The 23,405-nt window shown below is 37.0% G+C and overlaps 1 long non-coding RNA gene across 4 annotated transcripts; it reads right to left on the bottom strand.

Annotated features, from left to right (window-relative positions):
- Positions 1 to 3,750: 3,750 nt before the first annotated feature.
- On the bottom strand, positions 3,751 to 23,170 carry LOC131160162 (uncharacterized). Of its 4 annotated transcripts, none has more exons than XR_009137953.1 (7): positions 22,763 to 23,170; positions 22,334 to 22,608; positions 22,044 to 22,112; positions 20,358 to 20,405; positions 20,204 to 20,250; positions 13,236 to 13,302; positions 3,751 to 4,001 (listed from the first exon to the last, which is right to left on the bottom strand). It is a non-coding gene; the product is annotated as an uncharacterized LOC131160162 (long non-coding RNA). The 4 variants fall into 4 exon arrangements; XR_009137955.1 differs by having other exon boundaries at positions 22,334 to 22,496; XR_009137952.1 differs by lacking the exons at positions 3,751 to 4,001; positions 13,236 to 13,302 and adding an exon at positions 18,579 to 18,841.
- Positions 23,171 to 23,405: the final 235 nt, after the last annotated feature.

Here is a 23,405-nt window from a genome sequence, read left to right as displayed (position 1 = left end):
TTGGATAAAACGAAAGATGGAAGATTGGATTTTATCTTACGAACTTCAAAATGTGTTTTCTTGGTTGTTTAAATGGCTATATTCAAATATTGAAATTGTGTGGCAGGTGGATAATCAGTATGGGTTATGGTATAACTGAATTTGGGTATGGTTGTGAAAAATACTGAATTGTTTGTGAAATATACTAGAACTACCTTTGCAAAATATTGGGTTTTATTTAATAGCTGCGGGCTGGGTTTTACTTGATGGCTAGGGGTCGAGTTATATTTAATGGCCGAGGGTCGGGTGGTTTTATTTAATGGCTGTGAGCCAGGTTTTGTTTGGCAGTCGAGGGCCAGGTTTTATTAAATTGTGGGTTGTAAATGAAATGGGATTTATATTACAGTTTTTATTACCTAAATTGTATGATATGGTTTGAGAACCTTAAGGACCAGTTGTATTGTGAGTACGGTACCATTGCTAGGAAATTATTGAGGCTATGTGCACCCACACTATACTGAGAGGTATAGGGTGGTCTCCGTCGTTTAGCCTGCGTAAGGTTGAAGTACCTTTCTTGGTGGCCAGACCAGCAAGTGGTAAGGCTAGCGGACCTGCAACTGAGTTGTAGATGCCTGTAGACGTACTTGCAGATGGTTACTTTGACTGTCTCTGGGCTGATCCCCCTGGGCATAAGTCTGGCCTTCGAGCTGCCAAACCCGTACCATAGGAAAAGTAAATGGTGTTTAGTCTTAGGGAGTATCTTCTACGCATATCTGTTGATTTATGTAAGTGTTGTTATTATTTATTGAACTGGTTTATATTGAGGAAGTAAATGCATATTTTTCAATTGTAAAATTGTTTATGGCAAAGTAAACTCTTCACCCGAGGGCTTGCTGAGAAAGGCAAGTACCTTGATAAGTATCAGTTGCAACCATACTAAGTTGCATAATGTGTTAGAGCAAAGGGGAGCTACATGTAATCTCCCCTATCCTCGGGAATTTTTGCCTATAAATAATGGTGTGTGTGTGTGTGAATATGGTTTCGGGAATGATTTTATTGTTGTGGTTAATTCACAACTGATGATATTTTGTATACATTAAAACTCACGTTGGCCACACACTAATATTAACTTAATCTTCCTTACTAAGAAGTGTCTCACCCTAATGTATAAATCATTTTTCAGGACCATCTCAAGATCGAACTTAGCATGCTCCGGGGTGGGGGTGATAACTAGTTTCAGTTTTTGTGAGAATCTATAAGAACTCTAATGTAATTAAGTTATTTTTGAAGTCCCTGGATTTGTATTAGGGTTGTATAAGTTGAGATGGTTTTTGTATTATAGTATGGTCTATAATATGGATATTGGACATCTTCGTGTATAAAGGTAGTTTAGAACTCTGGAAATGTATTTTGGAGAATGTATCTTTTATTTTTGTTGCATTTATATAATGAATATGGTAAAACATACACAAACGTCACTAAAGTAGCACCTCGGGCCTCACATGGCAGGGCGGGGCGTCACAGGTGGTATCAGAGCCTAGGTTTGCTAGGTTTTGCAGACTTTGACAATTGATAATTACTAGAGTATAGGTTGAGATAAATTAAGGATAGGAATGGGTAGATTAGGAATTAGGCGAGTCCTGGTCTGGAAGCTTAGAGGCGGAAATCCTTTAATGGTCTTCTGTGTTTTTCCTAGAATGACGATTTTAGGAAAACCATGGTAAATCCATTGATGGTTTCCTTTTTGGGTTGAGAGATTGGAACTTGGAATTTAAGCTGGAATGTTAGGTCGGGTGAGAATGTGTTTAGTCCCGGAGTTGTAATTAGAGGTCGATACTTTAATTTGACCAAGTTTATACAAAAAACAAAGGGTAGTATGGTTTATAGGAGGCAAACCGTCGATAGTTTCTTGGGAGGAATATTAAACCGTCAACGATTTTCTTCAAAAGAGGCTCTCTGTATCTCAGGCTTTCCGTCAACGATTTTGGGACCTTCTATAAAACCGTCGAAGGTTTTATGGCAGGAATATGTGAATGAATCCTAAATTGAGAACTCATATGATACATAAGTTTCTTTGTTTAATACTGTATCAAACATGGTAAATTCGGGTTCATTAAATTGTGCAAGGTAGAGACTCAGTTGTTAGATGCCAAGTTAGGTGTGGCCACGCCGACAGGGTTAGTTGTGGTGTGTAGTAAGGTGATCAGAGACTACCTAGTGGAAATTCAGAGGAGAATACTGCTTGCTAGCTTAATTTTTTTTTTGACATGCATGGGTTCGATGTCATTTTGGGGATGGACTGGCTAGCATCCAACTATGCGAGTATCGATTGCCACAGGAAGGAGGTAATGTTAAGACCTCTAGGAGGACAGGTGTAGAGACCTGAAAAATTTAATTAAGGAAAGTAATAAAAGAAAAGAAATGAAAGAGAAGGAAAAAGGAAAAAAGGGGGCATTAGTTAGGGTTTGTCAAGGAACAAATGGTCTTCGTCGACGAATGTCCCTTTAGGTCTCATCGATGATGTACACATGTCTTGTCGATGAGAAAATATCGAGAGTCAGAGAATTTTAGAGAATTTAAGGTTCGTCGATGAAGCAACCTCCTCGTCAACGAAGTGCCTTCATGAGCTCATCGACAAATCACTTGAACTCATCGACGAAGCCTAGCCTATAAATAGCTCCTTCATTATTTTCAACATCTCTCTCTCTCTCTCTCTCTCTCTCTCTCTCTCTCTCTCTCTCTCTCTCTCTCTCTCTCTCTCTCTCTCTCTCTCTCTCTCTCTCTCTCTCTCTACCCTATGGCCCTAACTCCCTCTCTCTTTGATTTTCGATCCGTCTAAACCCATTTTGACGATCAGAAGTTACCACGAGGTTCGTGGGGAGTTCTTGGGCACCACTCCAAAATTAGGGTAAGTAAGGTATTTTAGAGTTTAAGTATTTATTTAGAGTATATAGGGCCTAGGAAGTGCTAAATAAGGAATATTCTGATAAATTAGTTGATTGATCTAGGAAAAATGTGAACTTTAGTGTTATGAGTTTCGGACACCGTGGGCGTAGGATTTGGATTTTTACGGGCCTCATAGTAAGTCAAGTAAGGGGAATAAATTATAACAGTTATTTTAAGAACTATTGATTGAATTAATATGTGAAAATGAGAATATGATATTTTGCCTAAAATTATTATGATACGATTATCATATAAAATTGTGTGGCATATGAGTCATACTGAATTGTGATATTTTGGGATTCAAAATATACGAAATGATGAATTATGTTATACCAATGTGTATTTTACTTGGAAGTGATAGAATATGAAATATGAATATAGAAATGTTTTCTATGATAAATGGGGAAATATGAAATGATGATATGTTTTAAGAAGAAATGTTGAAATACACGAAATGAGAGATGTACTATTATGAGAATGGAATGTGTATTGAAAAGATAAGAAAGAAGCATAAAATGATGAGAATATTGAAATGTGATATATACCATTATGAGATGAGATATAAATACTGAAAATGTGAATATTGCAATGTGAATAATGAAATGTGTATATGAAAATGTGAATATTGCAACGAGAATACTACTAGGTGAATACTAAAATGTGAATGATGAAATGTTGAAATAAGAACCCTGATGGATGGTTGTTGATATAAAGCATGGTTGTAACGCCCCGACCCTTATACGGCCTCAGGGTGCTACTATACATACATATCCTGTACAAAATCCTGATAACATACATAATACCGGCCCTAAAGAGGGACATATGGGGTATTTCATAATGATATGTACTCTTCTACAGTGCAGCAAACATATACATTCGTATGGATTCTAATAGACATACCAGAGTATCTAACTATCCCTTGCAAACATTCACACGTACATAAAACATAAGCTGTATTACATTCCCAAAAGTCACTCTGAATTAAAATCCAATACATAAACAAAACACTTACGTAACTAACAACAATACTTTGCTCCAAAGGCCCGCTACCAACTAAAGCTAACACCCTGCAGGACCTGAAACAAAGGTTGTATATTTGGGGTAAGACACTTCTCAGTAAGGAGGAAGATATTATATCAGTGTGTGACAACATGTGTTTAACCATTAGAAAGAAGTTATATACTTTAAGCATTTTCAATCCTGTAATATAGGAGATACATAAATATAGTCCCTGTAATAGATAATTTAGCATCATATCAAGCGAGAGTTCCCGAGGTTAAGGTAGGGTACAGGCCCATACACTGTACAATCTCTCCGCCTAGTACTCAAACATGTGACTTTACCCATTTTAGTCTTTAATCATAAATATGCCTATGGAACACAACTCAGCCTCGTAACATCATAACTATGCCAGTAACTCCCATGGCAAGGGTTGTATGATAATAAATCACCAATCGAGCCCTGTTCATGCAGGCATTGTCAGGCAACATAACATATTGCAACTCGACTTGGCCATCACCACCCTGATCCCTTTTGACCAATGGCCCTTCGTACCAAGCCAACTACTAGATACCTACACTAAAAACATGTGTGTGGTTGCACTGTACCTATCTATTTTAGCAACAGTACCACGCTTACTATTAATGAGCTTCTTTAAGGCTCTAATAATAACAAGTTGTTTATGGTGGTTCCCACATCATATATACAATTTATAATAAAAGCAATTAAGCAGTTCTAGTATTTTCACAACTCATTCATTCAACCTTTCATAGATACTTTCTTTCATTCATATTGAGGTATAAACCGGCACATACCCTCTCGGTTTAACCCTTACATATATAGTACACGGTATTTAACCAGCATTTCATTTCTGCATTCCTGAAAGTCATTTGGGACTCAGTCCTCATATTTCATATACATACTTAATTGAATCAATATATTCTCTTACAGTATGATTTCATATCATATGCCACACCTATTTGGTCAAAATATACATTTCCTATAAACTTGTTTGAAAAATATCATTTCTGCTATAATTTAGAGTTTCAAGTATCTCCTGCTTTAGTTTTAATGCAAATAAAGTAATTTTAAGAAATTTGGAGATTATATGCCAAAAACCTCATTTTTCCCAAAAACTTTAAAGTCATAAAAATCAGCATTTAGACCCAGTAAAACTTTGCAAATAAGCAGTCATAACATACATAATAACATAGGCTACAGTTCTACTGGTTTACTTTTCAAAAACAACTTATGTAAACAAATCCCCTTACCTTAATCCCGAAAACCAAAATATGAATGAATCGATCCAAAACAACGACATAGGATCCTTAAAACCTAAAAAACGAAAAACAATACTTCATTATAATCTCAACTACTACATATCTACCGAACCAAAAACAAAATTAGATCCTTACCTCGATTTTAGGGAAAAATTTGAAAATATGCAGAATGTAGATCTAATCCACTATAACTGTAGAAATTCTCCTCCTAATCCACGTAGCAACGTCGGATCGTTGATTCCGACAACAGACAACACAAAATCTTAGAGAGAGAGAGAGAGAGAGAGAGAGGGATGGTTCGTGTTCTAGAGAGAGAGAGAATTTAGATACCTTAACAATGAAGCAATGAATATTATATTTATAACTAGGTTGACCTGGCCAGCCTCGTCGACGAGTTGGAGTTCTCGTCAACGAGCCGAAGAAGGTCATTCATCGCCAAGAAAGTAACCTCATCAACGAGCCAGAGATTTCAGATTTTTCGAAAATCCCTTGGTATCTTCTCGTCGATTAGCCCCTACGTCTCATTGTCGAGTCATATAAGAGACTTCATCAACAAGAAAAGGAGCCTCATCGATGAGCTTTGCTATTTTATCCTTTTAAATTTCCCTTCTCTTTTCTTTATTTATTTTTCAGATTTAGGTCCCTACAATCTCCCCTCCTTATGAGAATTTCGTCCCTTAAATTCACCAACTGATACCGAGCATACTCTACCTTACATCGGAGACCTACAGAAGAGTCGGTAGCTACCCACAAAGCAGCTCCGGCCTGAATTTATTACCTACCCTCACTTATGGCAAAGAAATACCGTGGTTATAACATAATGTTTTGGGAGATTACATACACATACAAAAATCTCCTGAAAACCATACTATGTAACCTAAACCACCTATACTACTATACATACTTACGTACCATCAGAATATAATTGCGGGTACCTCTAGCGTATCTTTGACTCCAGTTCCCATGAAACTTCCTCCACTGCATGGTTACACCATAATACCTTCACTAGCGATATTTCCTTAGTCCGTAACTGCTGAACTTTCCGATCTAATATCTGTATTGGTACCTTCTCATATGACAAAGCATCACTGATCTCTAAAGGTTCGTAACTTAGCACATGCGATGGATCTGACACATATTTCCTCAGCATTGACACGTGAAAAACGTCATGAACTCCGGATAGTGATGGGGGTAAAGCCACTCAATAAGCAACCAAACCTATCCTTTCCAAGATACCGAAAGGCCCAATATACCGAGGACTTAGCTTCCCCTTCTTTCCAAACCTCATCACCCCTTTTATTGGAGCGATCTTCAAGAATACCATACTTCCTACCTCGATCTCCAACTCTCGTCGACGAGTATCAACATAACTTTTTTGCCGACTCTGAGCTACCTTATTTCTCTCCCTGATAAACTCGAACTGTTGAATCAGTTCTAAACCCAGTATCTTCCGCTCACCTACCTGATCCCAGTACAACGGAGATCGACATTGATGACCATACAATGCCTTGTAAGGTGCCATCTCTATACTGGCCTGGTAACTATTGTTATACTCGAACTTGACAAGAGGTAGATACCATATTGAGCCGTCTCCGAAATCCAATACACATGCCCACAACATATCCTCTAACGTCTAAATAGTCCTCTTAGACTGCCCATCCATTTGCGGGTGGAAAGATGTACTGAATGTGAGCTGAGACCCCAAGGCATCCTATAGACTCTACTAGAAACGAGACATAAAACGTGCATCTTGATCTTAAATAATAGAAATAGGGACACCATGGAGTCGTACAATCTCCTACACAGACAACTCGGCCAGTCGATTCAGAGAATAACTGACTCTAATTGGAATGAAATGTGCAGTCCTTGTCAGTTGATCAACTACCATATGACACTCTGTCCGTGCACTGCTGCAGATAACCCTATCACAAAATCCATCGAGATGTGCTCCCATTTCCATTTGGGGATGTCAAGTGGCTAAAGTGGTCCTGGTGTCCTCTGGTGCTCTACCTTGACCTGCTGATATGTCAGGCACTGCTCTATAAATCAAGCAATCTCTTTTTTCATGTTCGACCACCAGAAAGATTTCCTCAAGTTTTGGTACATCTTCATACTGCCAGGATGTACTGTGTTGAGCGAACGGTGTGCCTCCTACAAAATGACCTGTTTAATCTCGACGTCATCTGGTACACATACCCTGTTATGGAATCTCAAAATCCCATCACTAGAGATACTAAAATCTGACTTTAACCCACTTTGCACTCCTTCCATAACCTCAACCAGCTTTGGATCTTCCTTTTGAGCTGTTCAAATCCTCTCCTGTAAGGTCGATTGTACCACCAAGCTAGTAAGAACAGCCGGATGATTTCCTTCCACCACTTCTAAGGACAACCTTTCCAGGCCCATACAGATCTGATGCTGAACTCCCACTACATAGACTGATGCATCCATAGATTTTCGACTCAGAGCATTAGTTGCCACATTTTCTTTTTCCTAGGTGGTAGCTAATAGTACAATCATAGTCCTTTATCAACTCAAGCCATCTATGCTGCCTCATGTTCAGCTCTTTCTGGGTGAAAATGTACTTAAGACTTTTATGATCATTAAAAATATCGCACCTTTCACCATACAGGTAGTGCCTCCAAATTTTCAATGCAAACACTACAGCTGCCAATTCCAAATCATGTATCGAGTAGTTCTTCTCGTACTCTTTGAGTTGACGAGAAGCATATGCAACCACCATTCCCTACTACATTAGAATACAGTCGCGTCCCTTCTTAGAGGCGTCACTGTAAATAACAAATCCACCATCCCCGGATGGAATGGTCAGAACTATAGTAGTAACTAGTTGCCGTTTTAGCTCATGGAAACTCAACTGGCACTCATCAGTCCAAGCATACCTCACATTCTTTCTCGTGAGTCATGTCAATGGACCCACTAAACTGGAGAAACCTTCTGCAAAACGACGATAATAACCAGCAAAACCTAGAAAACTTCTGACCTCCCGAACATTCTTCGGTCTCGCCCAATCCACCACTGCTTCTATTTTACTCAGATCAACTGATACCCCTCCTTTGGACATTACATGCCCTAGAAATGAAATATGTTCTAGCCAGAACTTGCACTTCTTCAGTTTAGCGTATAACCTCTTATCCCTGAGCACGTGCAATACCAGTCTCAAATGAACTTCATGTTCTGCAGCATTCCTAGAATAAACCAGGATATAATCTATGAATACCATAAAGAACTGATATAAGTATTTGTGGAAAACCCGGTTCATCAAATCCATATATGCTGCAGGTGCATTTGTCAGACCGAATGGCATAACCATGAATTTATAATGGTCGTACCAAGTTCAGAAAGTTGTTTTCAAAACATCCTTTATTTTCACCTTCAGCTTCTGATACCCAAACTATATATCGATCTTAGAGGAGATCTGCGTGCCCTGAAACTGGTCGAACAAATCATCAATCCTAGGTAACAAGTATATGTTCTTTATCGTCACCTTATTAAGTTTTCTGTAGTCGTTGCACATCCTCATCGATCCGTATTTCTTCTTTAAAAATAGTACTGGCACTCCCCATGGTGAAACACTCAGTCAAATGTACCCCTTTTCAAGAAGCTCCTATAGTTGTTCCTTCAACTTGCTTAATTGTGTTGGAGCCATATGATATGGAGCTTTCGATATTGGTGTCATACTAGGAACCAACTCTATAAAAAATTCCATCTCACAATCTAAAGGTAATCATGTCATGTCTCTAGGAATACATCTAGGAACTCGCACACAACAGGAATCTTCTCTAGTTCACCTTCCCCTACCGGCGTGTCTTACCCAAATGTCAGATACCCTTGGCATCCCTCCAAATGTAATCTCCTAACCTACAAAGTTGAGAGGATCCATGGTGCAGAGCGCACACATGACCCTAAGAATCTGAATTCCTATTTCCACAGAGGTCTAAACACCACTTCTCTCCTATGGCAATCGATACTGGCATAACTGGCAGAAAACTAGTCCATACCCAGAATGATATCAAAGTCTTGCATATCAAATACAATAAGACTAACTGGTAGTACTCTCTCCTAAATTTCTACTGAAATTCATGGATTACCCTACTACATACGACTACCAACGCTAAAGGCGTAGCCACTTCTAGTTCATAATCTAACTATTGAGTCTCAATTCCACACAGTTTAACAAATCCTCAAGAGATCAAGGAATCCGTTGCCCCCGAGTTGAATAGTATAATAGATCTATTGGAAAACATGTAAATGGTACCTATGACAACATCTCCTGCATCCTCTCCATTGTGAGGAGTTAGGGAGTACACCTTAGCCTAGGCTGAACCCCCCAGTTGTCCACCCCACTATGCCTGAGCACTACCTCCATATGGCTGTTGCGGAGCTCCGCTATTCATCGGCATGCGACAATCTTTCTTCTGATGTCCCATCCTACCACACCAAACATAAGCTCCAGAACCCTTCAAACACTTCCCCGAGTGAGGTCTACCACACGCAGAACAAACCAAAGTGGATGTGGTACTCAGAGAAACACCACTATTGTTCTTCTTCTAGTTACCCTGCCTTAAACTAGAAGATGAACTGTGAAGCGCTGGCCTCTTCTTCGAAGCCAGAACCTCAGAGTCCTCTCATAGACTCTCCTATGCTATGGTAGCTTTGTTAACTTGAGTAACAAAGTCCTGCATCTGCTAGATGGTTGTCTGCTTGTGAATCTCCTTCTTTAGGCCCCTTTGAAACTTCCAGGCCTTCTTTGTATCCTCCGGAATCATGAATGGAGCAAAGTGAGATAGTTCCAGAAATCTGGCAGCATAATGCTGAACTAACAGCTGTCTCTACTTTAGACTCATGAATTCCTCCATCTTGGCATTTCTAACCATGGTTGGAAAGTACCTTTCAAAGAATAAATCTTTAAACCGAGCCCACATCACAACTACTGGAATAGTTTGATGCTCTTCAAGCATCTTAACTAGACTTCCACGACCTCTCTGCTTCACTCATCAGCTTGAACGTTGCAAAGGCTACCTTCTGCTTCTCAGTGCAATTAAGAACGTCTAGGATTTTCTCAATCTCCCTAATCCAATTCTCAGCTTGAATTGGATCTACACTCCCTACAAAGACGAGAGGTTTCAATCGTGTGAACTAGTCAATAGAGCATCCCAACTCAGCAAGGGGACGATCCTAACCATTATTCATTCGAACAACCTCAACCATAAGCTACTGAGTGAAGTCCCACAGAACACTCGTGGAGTCGTTGCTAGCCTCATGGCTAACTCCTTCACTACTACTGCCTCCAATGTTAGCAATAATATCCTTGGATTCCATTCTGAGTAAGCAATTGAGGAATCCAATTAGAAGCTTAATCAACTAATACTACAACACTATAACTTATTTCTTATAATAACATTCTAGTACTGACGTACTCTAATGACTCACATTCTCATTCTAACTCAAGTTCCGCCCTTCCACTTAGAAACAAAACCATCAATAGATTACCATGATTTTCTGAAACTTTCAAATGATTTGGAAAAGCACAAAAATCTATCAATGAATTTCTATCTCTAGGTATACAATGCTACACTCAATAATCACATTCACATCTTAAACTCTGGTATAGTCTAATCTACAAAACCTAGAAACCTAAGTTCTGAGCATATCCATAACCAGACAGTGCAATGTGAACTGGGCCGTATAAACCCCTTATTCAACAAATCCTGCAACTGCTCATTTAATTCTCCCAATTCAGCTGGAGCCATACGATAGGGAACCTTAGAGATTGGCACAGTCCCTGGAGGTAGATCTATGGGAAAATCCACCTCGCGTGTAGGAGGCAATCTAAGTAACTCCTCTAGAAAAACATCTGAGAATTCTTGTACGACTAGGGTATTGTCAAGCTTCACTTCATTTCCAGATACTTCTTTCACAACCGCTATAAACCCCTGACCTCCGTCCCGGAGTAATCTACCCGCCTACATGGCTGACACCTGATGCAATGGAGTGCGCACCCACGAACCAACAAATGTGAATTCCTGCTCTTTAGGGGATCTAAAAATTACTTCTTTCTGATGACAGTCAATACTGGCATGATTGGCAGCCAACCAGTCTATACCCAATATTATATCAAACCTACACATATAAAATACAATCAAATCAGTTGGTAACATTTTCCCCTAAATTTTTATCGGAGAGCCTTTAAGTACCCTCTGACATCTTATCACAGAACCTGTCGGTGTAGCTACTTACAGCGCTATATCTAATGACTGGGTCTCACTCTCAGATAATTTAACATAAGATGTAGAAATGAAAGAATGAGTAGCACGCGAGTTAAAAAGAACAATAACTGGATATGATAAAACAGTAAATGTACCTATCACCACATTCGTAGCAGCCTCCGCATCATCCGGCGTTAGAGCATATACTCGCGCTAGGGCCACATTCCTCTGCTGGCTACAACGAGGTGCCTAGTATCCTCCCTGAGTTGCCTAATGTCCTCCCTGATAGAGCTTGGGAGCTGGGACCTAGTCTGGCTGACCTGGGCATTCACATACCATGTGGTCGGGTCTCCCACAACGATAACATACACCTCTGCCTACTTGACACTCCCTCAAATGATCTCTCCCACACGTCTAACACACCGGGTAAGTCGGTGTACCTTGATTCCCATGAGGTCCTACCATCTGCCTCTGATCTCCCCTATCGCAACCTTCTCTCCATGGACCCCTACTGCAGCCAGCTTGAAAATTCTGAGGTGTCGGCCTCTTCCTCTGACTCTGAGCTGCTAAACCCCTCTAAATACCACTCTCTATGATCGCAGCTCTATCTACGACCTCTTTGAATGTCTAAGCCCTCAAACCAATCACCTGCCCAAACAAGTTCTGCCTCAGTCCCTCTTCAAACTTCCTTACCTTTTTCTCTTCATTAGGGGTAAGATGCGGAGCAAAACGTGACAACTTGATAAACCGAGTCGCGTACTGGGATACGGTCATCTGCCCTTGAACCAGATGCATAAACTCTGCTGCCTTCGTGCTCCGAACGATCACAAGGAAATACCACTCTAAGAACAGCTCCTTAAATTGGTCTCATGTCATTGGCACTGGAACCGGCCTCTGATCCTCTATCAGATGCACTGATCTCCACCAACGCTTCACCTCCCCTATCAACTTAAATGCTGAAAATTCTACCTTATGCTCATCCGTACATGGAAGCACTGCCAATGTCTCTTCGATATCCTAGACCCAATTCTCAGCTACAATCGGGTCATCTTCTCCAGCAAAGGATGGGGGCTTCATCCGTGTAAACTACTTGATCGAATAGCTAGGCTCCCCAGAGCTCCTGGTCATCTCAGCTATCACCTGCTAAGTGACACTGTGCAGCACAGCATCTATATCTCCTCCACCTATACTGTAAGGTCCTGGCCTATCCTCCCTTACATTCGTGCCACTACTTCCTAGGTCCATCCTGAAAACAAGAAACACACTTAAGTACCTCATCTCCTACATTGACCTATCTTATACCAATTCAAAATTAACTGCCTTCCCAGACCTTAACTCAATATCTAATTCTGTCACCTAAACACACGACCCAATAATAGTTTACTATGGTTTTCCTGAAATTGTCACCCTAGGAAAAACACAGAAACCACCATAGAAATCTTGTATCCAGACAAGCGAACAAACCTTAAATCCTTTTTTCCAAGACTCTGGTATTACTTTTGCTGCACTCTAAAGTCTACAGAACCTAGCAACCTAATCTCTGATACCAAATTGTAACGACCTGCTACTTAATTGGGTTATGTATATATATACTATAACATTTAAAATGCTCTGATACCACACTGGATTAAACCCAATCATCAACCTCAGCAGCGAGAAGCGAAAATCAAATAAACATAACCATGTATAATTATGTACAATACCAGAGTGCAAAATTGTTTCCCAAAATATACATATATAACTGTTCCCCAAAAATATCATCAACTGGCTAGGGTTATACAAAAATACTCTCAAAAATACTCACTCTAATATCAGGGTAATACTGAGGCCTCCCTATCTACGAGCCTGATCTGCTCACCTATCTGGATCACCTGAAAAATGTTAAAATAATTAGGATGAGTCAACGCTTAGTAAGACAAAATATGCTATTGCTAGTGTGTGGCAAATGAGTTACAAGACTATAAAAATCTGTTGCTATAAAAAAAAATCATCTATAACTGAACCTTTAAAAAAAGTACAAGTAATAGAAACCACCACCATTTTCATGTTGCTTAACATATCAGTATTTTAGGTTACTATTTAAAATACTTCTAATGTACATAAGTATATTCTCTGTCTCTGTAAATCCGTATATACATAATAATAACTGAAAATTTTCCTGTCGAAAACTGTGTGTCATGATTCAACCCCTCATGACAAGATTGTGTGTCCCATAGACGAGATCTATCCTGGCTGGCCGACTAGGGTAAATCACTATACTCCCTCAGTCAGATCAGCCACTCCTCAACCCATATCTGATGGGGAGCCTATCCACATCCGGGCACGATCGACCTACTACCACGTATTATCTAAATAGGTGGTTGCACTCATAACTGAAATATTTGTAGCTACGGTACCGTGCTCTGTAACTGTAGGGTCCAATAGGGTCTGATACTATATAATATATCTCTATATATACAACTATCTGATTCACCATAATTCTTAAATAATTGTATTAACCATGACAATGATATAACTATAACTATATCAACTGTATTTCTAAACTGAACTGTAATTTGTAAGTCATGGTACTGAAAACTATATAATCATGGTATTCTGTAATTACTATAAAACATATCCACTAGTTGTATATTCTGTAAAACATACCCTGAAAATACTATAAAACATACTTCTGTACTATTTTCATATTCTCAAGCCACACAATAATTTAATACATAATATTCATAATTAATAAAATATATAATGTCCTGCTGTGAATAATAACCTGGTAAAAATATACATGTCATAGTGGAAATAATTTTAAAACTACCTAGCATAGCATATTTCCTTTACCTGATTCCTGCTAAAATCCCCCTATTGAGACGGGTCTTACACCCGTAGGGTTCTCCACTCAACACCCTGAAAACCATATTTGCCATAACAAAATGTCAATATTTCTTGGCCTATATCATTTCCTACAGCTTCCAGAAGACCAAAAACTGAATAAAAGCCTTTACCGTAGATTTGGGATGAATTCCAACTTCGTCCAACCAACGATCCGCTCCAACAGACTTGCAGAAAACTCCGCCAGGAGCTTCATGGTGGCCTCAGATCATCGATCCGGTGACTGATGGAGCCGAAATCGAAAGAAGAAGAGGGAGGTGCCGCAGGGGTAGAGAGAGAGAGAGAGGGTTTCGATTTTCCTCCTTCTGTTCCTGTTTCCATTTTCCTCCCTCTTTATTATTAAAATACTATTATTCTTCAGGTCACTACAGTATGTGTAAAAAATGTTGTGAACCGCAGCAAACTCCCGACAACGCATTGCGGTGGGTCGAGGTTATTCGTCAATCATCGACGGGTAATTGTAATATATAACACTATATGATGAATACGTACACCATTAATATTAATTATGTTTTATATGATAATGTAGCGAGATCTTGCGATTGGCGCCAAGGAGCCGCTGCCAGATGTTTATCAAAAAATGCACCAACGGCGATCGAGGGAGTGGTGCGACGGTGCGCAGAGCAAACATGTAAGTCAAATTAAATATGTAGTTTATAATTTAATTCAAAACATCGAATTGGTATTCTCATTTCTTTTTTTTATCATTTTCATGAATGAAAATAGGCGCGGATGGTCGAGCTAAGAGATGCACCTGTTGAAGAAGGGAGCCTGCAAATGACGGATTACCTGATAACCGATCAGGTGCTTGGGGAACGAGCAAGGGGCTGAGTGAAAGGGCTTGGAAGTGGATACATTGCCCCCACAGCATCGTCTTCGATGGGTATGGTGGCTCGTGCTGAGCTAGAACGAGCGCGTGGACAAGTCGATGCTCGAGCAGACGAGATGGATCAGCAGGTGCAAATGGTGGAGCTGAGACACTTGGTGTTTAACATCACATTGGAGAACCAGAGTTTGAAAGAAAAGGTGTCCACATTTGAAGCCACGCTCACAGCTATAATGAACAAGCAAGCGCAGTTCGAAGAAATGATGCGCCAATCTCGATCAGATGATTTAGGTGGCTCCTCTCATTAGAAGATATGTCATTGTTCTATTCTTGTGCAATGAAAAATCAACATCTATACCTCGTAGAGTAGGAATTTTTAGATAATACTCTAATATATGGACGTTTGAAATGATAGGTAAATCCATCTAGAAGCATGTTTGAACTTACAGGTGAAAAAAGTTTATTTCATGATATATAGCATATTCTTGCTACATATTAATTTCAAAGATTAACTTAATTTTGTATGCATGTTGCTGCATATTCTCGTGCACATTAATTAGGCATCTCACTATACATAAATATATTCATCATCACATAAATATTTGGAATCACGCTACACATAATTTATTTGTATCGTGTATGTGTGCATATATATATATATTTGTAGAAACGGCCTTGAACTTTTAACTATTTTATGACAAGGAGCTTCAAACTTATACATGAAATACATGGGTATGCTAGTATGCGTGTCCTTGCAAATTAATATTAGAAAATTAAAAAAAAAAAAAACTCCATTTCAAACATGTTGTGTATGCTTCAAAAAATGAATAAATTTTGTTAGATGGTAATATTTATATCCTTTGTTAGATTCTTAGTATGCATCGACATCATTAGATGCATTTTCTCATTAGATGTGCAAGTCTTACAAGCAATAATAAATTGTGTTTTAATGGTTTCTTGGTAATATTTTCTTCATAGGTGGTATTATGTTATATGAATTATATATTGAACTACTGGAATACATGCTTGTGTTGAACATCAACTACATGGTTGATTCAGTACATTGTGAATTGCATGCTAGTAGTGGATTTAGGTTCCCGCATGCTCAAACTCACTGGTATCTACATGATGTGTATTACTGTGATTTGTTTGCTTGAATCTATCAAGTTTTAATGCAGTAATTTTTTTGGAAAATGTCCAATTTACAAACGGCATGCTGTCAAAATTTCGGTAAAGTTTTTCCACATTAAACCATGTACAAAGAAACGTATGCATGATCAGTAAAAACTTAAAGTCATTCTAACTCGCGCCTCTCAATTGTTGATATTCGTAAGAAAAGAGGCGATCTTAGGTTTATCATTGAAAATCTAAAACACTTTGCTAAGAACAATAATGTATAGAATACAGTGAAAGGTCAAGAACTAAATGTCATATAAGTAAGTAAAAGCCACTTATGAACATTAAAACCCATTAAAGAATCACAACTCAAAACCTCCTATATATTGAAAACTTTTATAGCCAAACTCAAGTTAGCAAATTAAATCCTAAGGACCAAAGACAAGCTCAAAAATCTCCAACAAAGCAAAGCCAATCTTAAAACCTTCTAAACCAGGATTCCACCAATATCACAGAATAGAAGAAAAACAAACTGTAATCCATTTCCTTAATCTATAACCAAAACATTTTATGTCCATAACTGAATCCAAGAAACCGCAATTCAATCTATCACAAGCCTTCTCACAATCTAAGTAACAACTTCATGCATAACACAAGTTACATCAAGAATGCTTGAGAAGCAACCTTCTAAAGAAAATTAGAAAACCTTAGTTGAATTGTGTTTTAATGGTTTCCTCAAAATATTTTCTTGATTGATGGTATTATTTTATATGAATTGTATATTGAACTACTAGAATACATGCTTGTGTTGAACGCCAACTACATGGCTGATGCAGTACATTTTGAATTTCATGCTGGTAGTGGTTTTAGGTTCTCGCATGGCCAAACTCACCGGTATCTACATGATGCGTATTATTGTGATTTGTTTGCTTGAATCTATTAAGTTTTAGGACAGAAATGTTTTGGAAAATGTCCAATTTATAGACGACATACTGCTAAAATTTCGGTAAAGTTTTTCCACATTAAACCATGTACAAATTAAGAAACGTATGCATGATTAGTAAAAACTTAAAGTCATTCTAACTTGTGCCTCTCAATTGCATATATTCGTAAGAAAAGAGGCGATCTTAGGCTTATCATTGAAAATCTAAAACACTTGACTAAGAACAACAATGTATAGAATAGAGTGAAATGTCAAGAACTAAATGTCATATAAGTAAGTGAAAGCCACTTATGAACATTAAAACCCTTTAAAGAGTCACAACTTGAAACCTCCTATATATTGAAAATTTTTATAGTCAAACTCATGTTAGCAAATTAAATCCTAAGGACCAATAACAAGCTCAAAAATCTCCAACAAAGTAAAGGCAATCTTGAAACCTTCTAAACCAAGATTCCACCACTATCACTGAATAGAAGAAAAACAAACCATAATCCATTTCCTCAATCTATAACCAAAACTTTTTATGTCCACAACTGAATCCAAGAAAGCCCAACTCAATCTATCACAAGCCTTCTCACAATCTAAGTAACAATTTCATGCACAACCCAAGCTGCAACAAGAATGCTTGAGAAGCAACCTTTTGGACAAAACTAGAAAACCTTAGTTACACTACAAAAAATCAGGGTATTAGTGAAAGATCAAATCCGTCACTAATATTATAAATTCATCACTAATACTATTAATGACGAATTTATAAGTATTAGTGACGGTTTTAAATTAGTTGTTATATATGTCGTTACTACTAATTATTAGTGACGAATTTAAAATTCGTCACTAATAATACAGTATTAGAGATGAATTATAATCGTCACTAAACTCCTAATACCGTCACTATAAATTCTACATCGACTCTGCTCAAATTCGTCACTAATAGTAGGGTATTAGTCACGAATTACAAATTTGTCACTAATAGTGCAGTATTAGTGAATGATTAAGATTTGTCACTAATAGTAGGATATTAGTGACGAATTACAAATTCGTTTCTAATAGTTCAGTATTAGTGAATGATTAAAATTCGTCACTAATAGTAGAGTATTAATGACAAATTACAAATTCGTCGCTAATAGTGCAATATTAACGAAGGATTTAAATTTGTCACTAATAGCCTACTATTAGTGACGAATTTGAAAACCATCACTAATACGTAACTATTAGTGATGATTTTGAATCCTTCACTAATATTACACTGTTAGTGATGAATTTTAATCTTTCACTAATATTAAAAATAAATTTTAAAAATTTAATACTAATTTTTTAATCATCAATTCTTGTAAAAATCTGTAATTACATTTTCGCATACATAACCTGAAATCATAATTACTACAAAATTCATAAATTATTCAAAATTTCGAGTTCAAATACAAATTCAATTAAAATAAAGAAACAACATCTGTTTAGATAACAAAAAAAAAATTAAAAATTTCAAAATTCAAATACAAATATATTATACAAATTCAAATTAAAATACAGAAATTTCATTTCTTCAAATAATAATAAAAAATACAAAGAAATAATCAAAAGTTGCATCTGATGACTGTAGTGCATACATGGCATCGTGCTAATGTTATAACAGTCCCGATTCCTACAAATTCAAAATTATAAAAAATAAAATTAAAAAAAAAAAAATTAGTATACAAATGGAGAGCTGGCGCTCAATATAATCAGGAAGAAGTATATAAAGAGTGCGTCGTACAATAATTTTCAACCCTAAACGAATAACTAAAATGAATGTGAATGACATACGTATGAATATATACAGTTGCATGCATCAAACCACGCACGTAAACACTTTAACTCATTCTCAAAACAAAATATCCTTGGTGATGGACAAATGATAATGTTTATCCATAGTTAAAAGCAAATGAAATGTCATGTATGTTAATAGATGCAACTTTGGGGCTTAATGAAATGACTTTTCGTTTAACTTTCACTCATCCTTTTAAAAATAATTTAACATTCATTTTATAATAATTATCTTTGTACATGGTTTTTTTTTTTTTTTTTTTTTTTTTTTAAAAAATTTTAACGAAATTTCGGCAACATGCCGTCTGTAAATTGGAAATTATCCTATTAAACTTGTACCTGAAACATGGTTGTTTTCACAAAATAAAACATTTCAAGCATGCAACAACCTAAATCCACTACCAGCATGCAATTCACAATATACTGCATCAGTCATGCAGTTGGAGTTCAACACAAGCATATATTCTAGTAGTTTAATATACAATTCACATAACATAATACAATTCATATAACCTCTAGATTTTCTATTATGTTACTCAACTCCACCATCAAAACTTAAAAAATATGAAATTAAGGATATTGTCATAATGCTTACAACTATACTAAGAGATAGGTTCTGATGGAACACTTGAACAAATTAATTGATAATAGACACTTAACCTAGTGCTTGGTTATGGGAATCCAAGCCTAAGAATCCTAAACTTGGGAATAGGACACCTATCGAATAAGAGTCAAAGACTAACAATATCCAATAGGTGACTTACAGAAGTAGTGGGAATCCCAAACACCTTACATGTAGGATTCCCTATATGAAACAAACTTGGTTACCTGGGATTGTCAAAGCTCATATTCTAGGTATCTTCACATATCCTTAAAATCAAACAACTTAGTGAAAGGTGCTTTGATAGTGATTAATAACCTAAAATTGAAAACGTTCAAAATCAATGCAGTTTCCTTTTCTTTTCAATTACGCAAGACTGTAGAATCTGAAAGTTTTGAATTGCACATCAATATGAAGATATCTGTTGCTCAAGATTCGTTGCTTTGTTAGACAAAGTGACACACTTTAGTTTGCAATAATCCCAATATCATCATAAGTATTCCTATCATACAATGGGAAGTGGGAAAATTTAATCCAATGATACATATGATCAATCATTAAAAGTAACATAGATATCTTATGCAGAAAGAAATGGCAGACCTGGCTTGTAGTATAGTTCCCATGCTTCCAATTTGAGTGGTAATAACCTAAGAATTTTTTTAAACCTCAGAACAGATTCTAAACAAAGAAATCACATAAGCATGCGTGCAGACAAACCCTACTACAAAAAAAAAAAAAAAAGGCTATAACTTACAAGAAAATGATCTTCATAGCTACATATTACTACATCTGTTTTAAACCCCTGTAAGAGAAAAAAAAAATAGCAACTAAGCAGAGTTTTAAAACAAAAAAAATCTATATATATAAATGATCGTCAAGATTCTAAATTGCTCATACATGCACGCGTACTTTAAGGCCCATTTGGATGCACTTCTAGATGCTTTTCATTTTTAGAAAAGAAAATGTGATTGGTACATGTGAATATTGATAATAAAATGAAAAAAAATAAAAAGAAAGAAAAACAAAAACATAAAATAAAAAAAAAATGGAAAAAAATTTAAGACAAGAGGCAAACAGTAGATTCCCAAGTTGAGTCTTTTATTTGTTCACCTTTTTGGGTCCAAAGGTAGGCTTAAGCCCAAAACAAGTATGCAAAATTCAACTAGAGTGATGAAGCCCCAAAAACATCAAAATAGAAAACAAGATTCAGCAATGGGGGGAGGAAAGCTTAACACATGAAAACCAAGGTCTTAGTTTAAGTCATTGGTGAGGTGCTGATGGTCATTGGCCTTAGCTTAATCCAAATTTTAACCATTTGAAACCAATGCAATGTTAGGTACAATTGAATGTTAAGGATTGAGAGTGGAATGGAATGAAAATTTACATTGCAAACATGTAAACATATAACAAATTCCATTTGTTCTTGTGTACCGAACAACTCATAAGCTTAATGTGTTAAATCATGTCGTAAATTATAGTGCTTTTATCATATGAGAATTAAATTATCTTAGTAGATAAACTTTGATTTTCTACATTTAAGGTTGTGAGAGAACATAATCAATTAAAATTTAAGAAGAAAAAAACTAATAGCTGAACTATTATAGTAGCTAAAAGTTTAATTTTTTTTCCCTAAAAAAAATCTCAAGCCAAATAGAGCTTAAAATAGAGCTAATGCAAGAAACGAAAATGCACAGTTTTAAGTTCAAAGCATATGCCAAATATTTAAAACAAAGAAAAAAAATGTCAGACTTATATTTCATGCTCTACTGAGTTTACTGTCCCATGTAGACCTCTAAAGAAACGTGAAAGGTCACAGTAAACCTTGTTCCATCCAACATTGAGAAGATTCAAAAAAAAATTCAGCTAAGCCTACTAAATTTTTAAAATTGAGGCATTCTCCTGTATGAATTTTGATATTTCTCCATTTTCATCCCTCTTTCTATCTTTTATTTTTTCTTTAGATATTCTGCCAAAGCAAAGAGTTCCTCAAAGGTATGTTTGAGGCCAACAAGAATTGGTGTAAGTTTTGAGATACAGCATATCAAATATTTCAGGAAGATAAAAAGACACACATTCTGTTACAGAGAAGAGGAAGAAGGGGTCCAAGAGGATTCTGGATATAAATGAAAATATAGGCCCTATTTGAGCTTGAAAGATAGTAGAAAAAAGGAAGAAAAATATAAACGAAGCTACTTTTCCATGGCTGATGAATAGAACTTCCTTAACTTTTATTTACATGGAACAAATTTCATTATTGAATCTTGAGAGTATTTGATAGAGAACATATAATAAAAAAAATGATCTCTTTCTCATGTTCTTTTTCTTTCCTTTCCTCAAACAATATCCTTCATCCAAAGGGGGCCATAAGTAAGTCGTATTTCTCTAACATATAATACATAGTAACGCAGCTGATACATAGAAAAAAGAAAAATGCAATTACCATTAACAATGTCACCGAATTTATAGAATGCTTCATGAAGTTTCTCTGATGTGGTTCTCTTGTTCAGCCCTGATATCAAAAAGGCCGAAACATTCCTTTAGATCATTTAAAATAAAAAATTAACATGAATGGTAAATAAATTGTTTGATTTCATATTTTTCCCTCTTGGCAAATTTCAATTATGTAATGTAGAAGATTGAACAATGATTCAATATCTTATACTTAATTAGCATTATAGTTTATGAGATTTGATTAGAAAGTCTAAACAAAACAGGCGCAAGAGCAAATACCTAAGATGAAGATGGTCGGCGAAGGAGAAGGCTCAGGCTTATTAGTAGAGGCAGCAGTTGCAGCAGCAGGCAGTTTGAATTTAGAAGAAAAGATTGAAGTGGATAGGAATCATCTCACCAGCTCGGCCCTAATCGCCATGTCTGATCCTCCGTCCCTCAGAGCCTTAGGCAAAACACAAACCCTTAAACCCTACTACTTAGTACTCACAAGTTTCATTCGCATGTCTGATTCCTCCACACACACACGCACCCACACACACACGTGCAATTCTCTTCTGCAGGAAATACGCACCAGCACACAGAAACATCAAAAGTAATATCCACAATCTAGATACATGAAAATATCCAAAAGGTACTTCAAAAATGAATTCCAAAATCCATACATGAAAATATCAAAAAGGCTTTCTATCAATGCAAAAAAACAAATACCTAGATCTAGAAAATAAAGAGTTGCTTCTGTAGTACTCTTCCGCATTCTCCATCAATCTCTTATACTCTTTCGATCCAGGTAGTAGCCCCCCGAAATACCCACTCTTCTCCAAACTCTCTATGAAGGCACAACCATGAAGCAGACGGCCATGGAAAGGATGGGCAACGGCGACGGGCAATGGCGACAAGAGACCTTGAACCGCGCTGTGACGGAGAGAGGACGGAGAGTGGAGGAGGGAAGGAGAAAATGGACCAAGGGAGAGGGGCTGGGGCTGTGAAGGACGACGGCAAGGTGTGGAGCGACGACGAGGGGCGACTGCGACGGGAGACCGTGAACAACGCTGCAACGGAGAGAGGATGGGGAGTGGAGGGAAGGAGAAAATGGAAATGAGGGAAAATGACGGGATTGGGAAAGCACCGGTATAAAAGTGTAGGACAACGAATTTAGAAATTCGTCACTTGAACTAAAAAAAAAAAATTATTTTAAAAAAAGAAAATATTAGTGACGATTCTCAAATTCGTCACTAATAATGGGTTAATACTCCAAACTAAAAATATTTTTACTTTTTTTAAAATGAAAGTATTAGTAACGGTTCTTAAATCCGTCACTAATAAGGAGCCAATAGTGACGAATTAATACTCT

This window comes from Malania oleifera, chromosome 1 (assembly GCF_029873635.1).
Source record: "Malania oleifera isolate guangnan ecotype guangnan chromosome 1, ASM2987363v1, whole genome shotgun sequence".
Classification (NCBI taxonomy): domain Eukaryota; kingdom Viridiplantae; phylum Streptophyta; class Magnoliopsida; order Santalales; family Ximeniaceae; genus Malania; species Malania oleifera.
The sequence above is the reverse complement of the archived record's forward strand: the minus strand, read 5'-3'. Positions and strand labels throughout refer to the sequence as shown.